Source organism: Lytechinus pictus, chromosome 17 (genome assembly GCF_037042905.1).
Source record: "Lytechinus pictus isolate F3 Inbred chromosome 17, Lp3.0, whole genome shotgun sequence".
NCBI classification, from domain to species: domain Eukaryota; kingdom Metazoa; phylum Echinodermata; class Echinoidea; order Temnopleuroida; family Toxopneustidae; genus Lytechinus; species Lytechinus pictus.
The window spans coordinates 31,350,464-31,361,225 of NC_087261.1; the positions used below are offsets into that span (position 1 = coordinate 31,350,464).

General features: G+C 35.1%; 1 long non-coding RNA gene across 1 annotated transcript; it reads right to left on the reverse strand.

The window, feature by feature from the left end:
* Nucleotides 1-2,170: 2,170 nt before the first annotated feature.
* Nucleotides 2,171-10,344, reverse strand: LOC135157145 (uncharacterized). The gene is made up of 4 exons (XR_010296176.1): nt 10,285-10,344; nt 7,283-7,560; nt 5,897-5,978; nt 2,171-2,467 (listed from the first exon to the last, which is right to left on the reverse strand). It is a non-coding gene; the product is annotated as an uncharacterized LOC135157145 (long non-coding RNA).
* Nucleotides 10,345-10,762: the final 418 nt, after the last annotated feature.

The following is a 10,762-nucleotide window of genomic DNA, read 5'->3' on the forward strand; positions in this document are numbered from 1 at the left end:
TAGATAGTATTAAATAGGAACAATACAAGCATTAGGACACGACTTATTTAAAGGTATGCTGCAGTTCAAAATAAGCAAGGTAGCCCTACCATGATCAAGCAAGATGTTGAGTACTATTTGATTACCCTTATGTCCAAGTCTCATGAATTAAAAAAAAAACGTAACCTTAGGTTAATATTTCCATGTTGACGTCACCGCCACTGCCGCCGTCGGAAAAGCGGCGCCTACAGTCTCGCTCTGCAGCTATGCAGGCGAGACATAAACAAATTAAAACAAAAAATGACAAGACCCCCCAAAAACCAAACACACATATACTTCCACACATCCCAATACAAATCACCCACACTCACACCCTCATTTCTAGTTCGAGTGCAATTCGTCCAGTTTATTCGATATTTTTAGCACAAGCTCAAAAGGTCACAAAAATCACGTGCAAGTTTACTATAAAGTCCCTTTTCAAGCAAATTTCAAGCAAAACTGAGAACAAAAATCAAAATCACACCTTTGATTAAGATGACCACCGAATGATCATGATCAAGTTAAATTTGGTCGTTAAGTAATTTGCACGTTATCTTATATTTAAAAAATAAGACAATATAAATCGTATTGTAGGTCTACCAGATCTTACTGAAGCTAGTGCCACACATTCCACTTGGGTAGCGTACTGAAGTAGGTTGTAGTGCAGGGGGAGGGGGGGGGGCGTTAACATGGCTATTCGATCTTACTAATCTAAAATTAATTTGTGATTTTGTTTTAAGGCTGTTGAATTATGTGCGTAGAGTACCGTACAATCTACTTCAAATCTCAGTCGTACAGCTGAGAAAATCATGACATGAAACCATTATACATGTTATATCAAGTTGGTTACAGTATTTTCGAAGCACGCTGTTTAAGCCTGTCACTCTAACAACTACTGTTTAAACTTTTTAAACAAGTTGTTTAAAAGTTTTAACAATGACAAAAAGTTTAAACATGTTGTTAGAGAAACAGGCTTAAACAACGTGCTATTTTTTTTTACTGTGTGATAAGAAATGAATACTTCAAAATTATATGATCTGAAAAATGTCTTACCTCTTTTTTCGGCGCATGCATATCACCATCACAGCCACGGCTATGACGAGTCCACATACAAGACCAATTAGAATAGAACCGAAATTTGATTCATCTGTAGATAATTTGATAAATAAAATCATATACAAATCAAGTGAGTTAAACCTATGGATTTGGTTAAACAAGAATAATATAAACTGATCGTAAAAGTGTGGATAAGTAGGCCAGACTTACTGTTGGTTTAAAATCGATGATCTAATAATTTTGTTCTCAAATCTAAGAAAACAAAAAATATGAGATGCATTGGAGGCACTTATGAATAAGTGTTTCTGATGCATTTCGTACACAGCAAAAACTGTGGTGTTAACCGGTATACATAGAGGACCATGTCAGTTATTTTACACTTGTGTTAAATTGACAGTCTAAAGGTCTAAAAGTAACACCTGAGGTGTTGTAATAACCACTGTAGGTGTTGAAATACGATCACTGGAGTGAAATATCTGCATGGTGTAATTCTCTATGTATACCATACATCACCACGTTATTGCTGCGTATTCCTCTCCTCCCATGTAAATCATTTTACTCATGATCCTTTACACCTTCTTGTCCCATGAAGTGGGCGATGAAATAATCTTATTATACCACGTGGCTCCGAATTGGATAACAGGGGAGTGTTTCATCAACATTTGTGGCTGAGAGGCACTGTTACTATGGTAACTGTCGGATAAAACAGGACTTGTCAGATAAAACGTCCGACAAGTCCTTTCATGAAACGCTCCCCAGAAATATTCCAAGAGTTAGGGACAATATATTTGCACGAATTGGCGGAATGGTTCCAGTCAGTTTTTGTTAGGTATCAAAATAATCCGATCCTTTCATAAAAGATAAGAGCAGATAGATAATCATTTGAACGAATCGGGCCATAAGCAATTATGGTTGTTCAAAAGTTGTGAAAAAATATGATATCTATATTATCAATACTAGATGAGGATTTCCAGTTCCTCCATTTGCTCAAATAATCTGCATAGCTGAAATTTAATCCCCCGCAAAAGTTTTAAGATCACGCTCTTCTCTTTCAAAGCATTATTAACTTTAATGAGTGTACTAAACAGATACCAACCCAAAAAGTTATCTTCTCCAGCTGTTGTCAACACTTCTGTCGCAGACGTAGTAGTATGATAGCTTGTAGGAGAGGTCTTAGAGCTAGTTTTAGGAGTATGTCTAGTTGAAATACCATTATATATGGGACTATTTGAAGAATGAGTTGGAGCGGAGGTAGTTGAATAACTTGTAGGACTTGGTGTAAGTGGCGTTGTTGGCGAACTTTTTATTAGTGTCGTGGTTGGCGAAAGTGTTGTAAGTGTCGTGGTTGGTGAACTGGTTGTAAGTGTCGTGGTTGGCGAACTGGATGGGAAATCTACACATGGAAATAAAGAGAACATTGGAATAATCAGGATTTGACTTGCATAGCAATCAGGTCCCATACCTATTTGTGTTCCATTAATAATTATTTTGCATTGAGTAAATCTATGGAAACATTTTATTCGGAACATTAAACAGAAATTTGATCATTAATAATGGTAGCACATATTCCTCAGAGTAAATACAGACAACATATTAACATTACAAAAGAGAACCATACGGATTTGTTCTGGGTCTAGATATTTTGATCTTACTGATCCTGTATATTGTAGGCTTAAAATATAAAAAATTGTTGGTTTTCTATATCATCAATTGAAGGTTTTATGTATTGCTTGAATAAAAAAAAGTTATCTATTATATCATTTTGGTATGAATTTACTTTGAATATAGCTATAACCTACTAGTACCAGACATTTGTTTGATTTCCATTATTTTGTTCACTCCGAGAAGTGCTCTAGCTCATAAATCAATTAGATACGTAGGACATAACATTTAATTATAACTTGCTACCTTTATACGTACGGATTTCAGCAGTATAAAGGCTATAATAGCAGATTTGGTTCTTTCAAAACTATCAGTGATGCTTCTTATAATGACTTTAAAAATTGCTTAGTTGCATGATTATATATGCATTTGATTTTTTATATTTATTTCCTTATCATAGTATACTTATAGGGATATGATTTAATTCTATTTATTTTTACAACTTAGTTTCTGTTTCTGTTGTACTATATATTGAACACTTAATTTCAAGCTGTGGATTACATCTACTGCAATATTTTAATAATGTTCATACTATCAACTCTAATACTATTACTTCTCCTTTTGTAAAACCACTGCAACCATTTCTTCTTCTTTTAACCGTCTCTTTCTTCTCTTTGTTTTTGAATTTCATATTCATTCAGTCTCCTACTGTTATTTCTTTTACAACTACAGTGTGTATCAAAAAAAATTACACTTTGAAAAAGCCCTTTGAATTAAAAAATATACAACATGTGAGTAATTTTTTGTCTCACCTGCATAGCAGAGTGAGACTATAGGCGCCGCTTTTCCGACGGCGGCGGCGACGGCGACGGCGGCGGCGGCGTCAACACCAAATCTTAACCTGAGGTTAAGTTTTTGAAATGACAGCATAACTTAGAAAGTATATGGACCTAGTTCATGAAACTTATACATAAGGTTAATCAAGTATCACTGAACATCCTGCATGAGTTTCACGTCACATGACCAAGGTCAAAGGTCATTTAGGGTCAATGAACTTTGGCCGAATTGGGGGTATCTGTTGAATTACCATCATAACTTTGAAAGTTTATGGATCTGATTCATGAAACTTGGACATAATAGTAATCAAGTATTACTGAACATCCTGTGCAAGTTTCAGGTCACATGATCAAGGTCAAAGGTCATTTAGGGTCAATGAACTTTGGCCAAATTGGGGTATTTGTTGAATTACAGCCATAAATTTGAAAGTGTGTTGGTCTAGTTCATAAAACGTGGAAATAAGAGTAACCAAGTATCACTGAACATCTTGTGCGAGTTATAGTAGTTTTCAAAATCAGCACTGCTGCTATATTGAATCGCGTGATGCAGGTGAGACGGCCAGAGGCATTCCACTTGTTTCACATATATTCTTGGGTTTGGGTCTCATCTATCCAATGAAAGTAAAAGTTTTGACAAAATGTTACACTTAAGTGAGCACTGTCCATTTTTGTAAAGCCCGCAGAAATCTGTTTGCACAGAATGCTCGTTTTCACGCTTTGTCAAGGGGAAAGGGCGAAATCAAACTTACCCTGCGAAACATTTCTCATACATTTCCCTTGCACTTTTAGTCACTTGAAATTAAATGGATACATTCAAGCATTTTAAAACAATTTTGCCACCCAAATTGAAATTTCAACACTTAGTCAGCACAACCTTTACCGTTTTTGTGCCAGCTGGATCTGAGGACATAACTGAATCTGAACAAAAGTTTATACCAGACATCTCCAGCATTTTTTCACAAAGTTTTTATCATTTAAAGTTGGTTATTTTTCATTTAATACTTGTTTCTCCACACTTTTCCCAAGCTTGATAATGATTAACAAAATGAAAATCAAGCCAAAGCCATTTCATGTAAATCACAGCTATAAAAGTGTAAATCAAATATCGTCACGATGGCCTCGTTGTGTGGGGGAGTGAGGTGGGGCGCAATGCACTCTTCGAAGTGTTTTGGGTAAGGAAACAAGTTAAAAAAGGTAAAAATATCTTCAAATCAATTGTACTAGCTAAATTCCACGTGTTCTTCATGATTAAGGTCTACATTTATTCGCATATCTATTTCAAAGTTCTGCGCAAATCATTTTTTCACTAACTTTTCAAAAGTAAGTGGTGCTTACTCAAGCGGAAATATTTTCGACAGTTATATCGTCATTTGCTTAAATGGATCTGTACCAATGATAAAATGTGGAAAGATCTTCAGGATATTACAAATGTATATTTTTACAAGATTTTTTCTAAGAGTAAACTTTTTTTGATACGCACTGTATAGACAATGAATAACGAGAGCTGAGAAAAAGTCGTTACTTCAGATATCACATTTACATCCGTTGATGAAGGGAGTCACATCGTGCTGGAAGTAATAGCCCGTCCAATTACATTCATTAAATGTAACTATCGACTCACGAGACTGTTCTCAGATCGTTACATTACATTCATCAACGATAACTATGGACTCACCAGAGTGTTCTCAGATCATTACGTTACATTCATCAACTGTAACTGTGGACTCAACAGAGTGTTATCAGATAGTTACATTACATTCATCAACTGTAACTATGGACTCACCAGAGTGTTCTTAGATCGTTACATTGCATTCATCAACTGTAACTATGGACTCACCAGAGTGTTCTTAGATCGTTATATTACATTCATCAACTGTAACTATGGACTCTCCAGAGTGTTCTCAGATCGTTACGTTACATTCATCAACTGTAACTATGGACTCAACATAGTGTTATCAGATAGTTACATTACATTCATCAACTGTAACTATGGACTCACCAGAGTGTTCTAAGATCGTTATATTACATTTATCAATGGTAACTATGGACTCACCAGAGTGTTCTAAGATCGTTATATTACATTCATCAACAGTAACTATGGACTCACCAGAGTGTTCTAAGATCGTTATATTACATTCATCAATGGTAACTATGGACTCACCAGAGTGTTCTAAGATCGTTATATTACATTCATCAACAGTAACTATGGACTCACAAGAGTGTTCTTAGATCGTTATATTACATTCATCAACAGTAACTATGGACTCACCAGAGTGTTCTTAGATCGTTTTATTACATTCATCAATCATATATGGTAACTATCGACTCACCAGCGTGATGTCGGATCGTTACATTACATCCATCAACTGTAACTTTGGACTTACCAGAGTGTAATTCACAGATCATCACGTTCTTATGCAGCAAAACAAAGCTACCGTTTGAAACCAAATTGGCAACAAATATGACCTGTGAGATTAATAAAGATAACCGAGTTACGCTTAACAGTGTGTAATAGTTTAACTGATACTTTGTTCAGTTTGTTGTGTTATAATAAATATCATGCCTTTGGCTAATTCCCATCCCATTTGATACAGGCTCACGTTACATGATGACCAAAATTTCGGGAAAATCGTAGGGGGGGGGGGTCGCTCTCTGCTCACCTCTCTTGCGGGGCCGTGAATTTTTAGTTCACTGATAATTTTCACTAGAAAGTAATGTCAGAATAACATACTTGCAAATCCCTTTTCAATTAAATTAAATTGAGAATTGATATAAAAAATATTTGTTAAATTAATATCATTATGTTAATATTTGAAAAAGGTGTTTTGCAATGGATTTTAATGCAACCATTGTAGGATTATGACATCATTGGCATCTGGATTCATTAATTGCAGTCATGCGCGTTACTTTGGCGCAAATCAAAAGTTACAACACCGCAAAGAATACCACCTGATCATCCAAGCGTGAATACATATCCCATTAATATGGTAACAAATTAGTTTGGAGAAGATACTCTTTCTGGACATAAATAATGATTAAGAGTTCATGTCATATAAGGGATTTTTTAGGTGTCAATTTTTTTACTCACACGGTTAGTGAGTGTTTGCAGAATATTGCAGATACATTTTTTTAAAGGGCAGCAATCAACTATAGTGACCATCTGACCACGATCATGACCTTCGGCAATTTTGAGTCATTATGATTTCAAATTGAATGATGGGGCCCGTCTTGTAACAAAGAGTTGTGATTGATTCATCAGCCAGTTCGTAGTTCCACTCTGCGCATGATCAGAAGAAGGTCATTGGTACTAAAGTGACATGGTGGATTAAAATTTAATGAGATAAGCACCAACTTCGCTGTCTTGATTATTCATAAAATATATTCTTCTAAATTATGTTTTCATTTACATCCACAAAAAACAACAATACGTCCACGAACGACTGGTATTTCAGTTTGCCAAGTACATTGTACAAAATGCTACAATATGCATTCAAAGTAGAAATGCAACAAATACCTTCATAGAGTGTTCATTGGTGTGCTATTCTAGTCACATGGTCTATTCAATTTCTTCATCCTGCTATGTAAGGCATGCTTACGTAATATCTTGCTTTGAAATCTGCCCGATCACATTGAAAGAAATGAAAGGTCATTTGACCAAAATTGTCCATGAAGTAACTACGAACTGGTCTATTATGGGAGACCTTTAGTGTCATTGTTCTTCTTGTAGCCTACAACCATATAAGGGCCAAAATGAAGTAGATTGTACTCACATTTGATTGGGTTGAATTACATGTTCCATGAATTGATTCTTGGTAGAGTACATTTTGTGTTGGCTTTTGACTCTGTTTGTAGGTTTTCTCTGTTCCACATACGGATGCATCCAGGGGAGATGGAGCATGATTTAAATCAGCATTTGAAGAACTGCGATTAAAGTCTTGGTATGCCCACCAAAATGTAATCTGCACACTTCTGCGATCTTGTCGAAGGGGTAATGCTATTGATAGTCTTGGGTTTTCTCCATCCTGTCCCTCGGGTGCTTTCAGGTATCCTAGGTGACACACAGAAATATTGACGTTCGTTTAATTAGGGGTTATCTTACTGAGCATGCAACTAGTTCGCGGTTAGTTTGCCCATCGAGATAGTTACAGAGACGCTTTGAGACATTTCCTGAAATTTGGGGATTCTTGGAGTAGTACGAAAATCAAAATACTCGATTATTTAAGACTTTTTTTTATATTGTCATTTTTTGTTCCGGGACGTCTTCAACGAACTATGGCCATTTTGGGGGTATTTGTTAAATTGCCATCATAACTTTAAAAGTTTATGGATGTACCATGTGAGTAAAAAAAGTCTTGACACCTCAAAATCTCAAATTTAGGGATAAAATATGTCATGAACAAAAACTTATTGTATATGGCCTTGAAGAGTATCTTATTCATTTATTTATTAAAATATCTTTATACAGGATAACAAGCTCAGAATGACTGTTTTCAGCAAGGTCCTGTTAACATAAAATAACAATATATACATAAAAGATAAGTAATGAATGAATTCAATAACATTTAAAATCAGAATTATCACTAATACAAAAATTGTTCAAAGATAACATATTCATTTTTTTTCTTCCAATAATTGGATACCATGTTTATGTGACATGCTTAAAGGACAAGTCCACTTCAACAAAAAGATGACTTGAATAAAAGGAGAAAAATCCAACAAGGAAAACACTAAAAATTTCATCAAAATCGGATGTAAAAGAAGAAAGTTAAGACATTTTAAAGTTTCGCTTAATTTCACTAAACAGTTATATGCACATCCTAGTCGGTATGCAAATTGGCACGCTGATGACGTCACCCACTCACTACTTCTTTTGTATTTTATTATATGAAATATGAAAAATTCAAATTTTCTCCTCATTGTCATGTAACATAAAATTCTATTCCTCCCTGAACATGTGGAATTACCATTATTGTAAGAGTGTATGGTTAAGTCAAGTTGGTCCCTATTGTCAAATCTGTAAAAATGGAAATATTCTATAATTCAAACAATAAAAAACAAAAGAAATAGTGAGTGAAGGACATAATCGACCAGACCGCAGGTCTCTGTGCTAATGAGCAAAAAGGCCAGATTCATCCAAATCATCTCGTGGCTGAATCCTCCTCCTTGCAAAATCTCGTGATTCGTGAGATTTTCTTTCTCTAAGAATTTACATGTTTTAACCTCAAGTTAAATGAAATATTATTGCACCATCAGATAGAGTAAATGTTACTCTTTCATATTGGTCATTTATTTTGTATACAATATTTTGTTAAATAAGTGAATTTCTGGCCTGAAAATGTGCCTCAAAACTGAATTTTCATCCTCTGTTTTCTTTTGCAAATCGTGCAAAACTTTTTATTTTGAGCCTCAATGATATCTATATCACCATAAAGCTGAACTTCTGTACTTTCTCACTATGCCACTCTTGATATTCGGCACCTTTTAATCAGGTCAAGATCACACTTTTCCCACCAAGGTACAAGACGAGATTTCTGAAATTTGGTACTTGCATGAAATCCAGAGTTCTGATTGGCTGGATAAGGTTCACAAAACAACAGGCGCGGGGTATTTGAGGAGATTACCACATGGGAAGTGTGACCTTCCCATGAACCCAGGCACTGGAACCGTTGGAATTTGCAAGCTGCTTTATGTACTTGGCAAATGAAAAGTGTGATCTTGACCCGATTAAACCAATTCTTATTTTGAAACCTATATCATTTTAAAGCATACATATTCAGCTTTATCATGATCTAAAAATCATTTGGGCTCAAACAAAAATAAAGTGTGAAGATAGCATCTTTTGTCAGGTGAAAATAATTATTTTGTAGCATATTTTAGATCAAAATTTTAACCTATATTATAAAATCTTTGAATAAATTCAAACACATGACCTGAAAGAATGATTCTTCTTCCTTACAATGATAGCAAATTCATGAAATTCGATGAACAATAATTAGAGCAGCAATGACCAAATGAAAAGAGGTGTTTTGGTCCGCATCAAGCTCATTAAATATGCAAAACATCTCAAGTCATGAATATCACTTGGATGAAAGAAGCCACTTTCTTGGGACCTGCCGTCTGCGACTCTCTCATTTACATATCGCTGAGTTGGGCATTAATTTTTAACTGTTTTGTGAAAAATAAGCGAAATTAAAAATGTCATAACTTTCTTATTTAACATCCGATTTCGATGAAATTCGCAGCGTCATGTTTGTTTGATTTTTCTCTATCAATTCAAATCAACAATTTTCTGGGATGGACTAGACCTTTAATGGCGTTGCCAATTTGTATTTTATAGCTTCCTGTGCGTGTTGGTAAATATTCAAGTGTAGTATTTTGGGGAATAAACAGGGGCGGATCCAGGATTTTCCAAGGGGGGGGGGGGCAAATTTTGACTAGCCAAAAAAAAAGAGAAAAGGTTCTCAACCACAAATTACGGATATTTCGTACCCGAAAAAATTTGACAAGCCAAAAAAAAAAAAAAAAAAAGGTTTTCAACCACAAATAAAGGATATTTCGTACCCGAAAAAAATGACAAAAAGGGGACACACCTCAATGGCATTTTATATTACAAATTTTAATTTTGCTTCTCAAGGGGGGGGGGGGGGCACGTGGCCCCTGTGCCCCCCCCCCCCTCTGGATCCGCGCCTGGGAATAAACCACTATTCAAGCTCTGGGAATAAATACTACTAAGAAACAATTTTTTTATTTCATGTAAATGAAATTGTTTTACCTTGTCCATTTTCTGCCTCTGCCCATCCTGTCGTAATTTCTAAGGTGTGGTTGGAGCAGTCTAAATAAATTTAGAAACAAATATACAAAAAATTTAAACTCAATAAATCATATTGTCTTAACGCCAATGCATGTCAAATATATTCTAAATTAAGAAAACTCAAACGTTTATTAGCTCGGCTGCGTCACTACAGTGCGTATAAAAAAAACGGGACAGTTTTGAAAAGTCTGTAACAAATTTGTTTCAAATTATGACATCTATATTTTGATGTTAATATATGCTCTCAAATCTTATCTTTGAAATGCCATTCAAAAGAATAAATTTTGTTCATGCTTGAGCGAATACGGTACGTTTTTATCGGGGGTTCAAAAAGAAGCTTGCGCCAAAATGGCAGAAATGAGAAATTTGATGATCAGACTTTTTGCTAATCAGCAGACTTCCACTTAACCTTTTCATTATCTTTGCCACGATTTTCAAA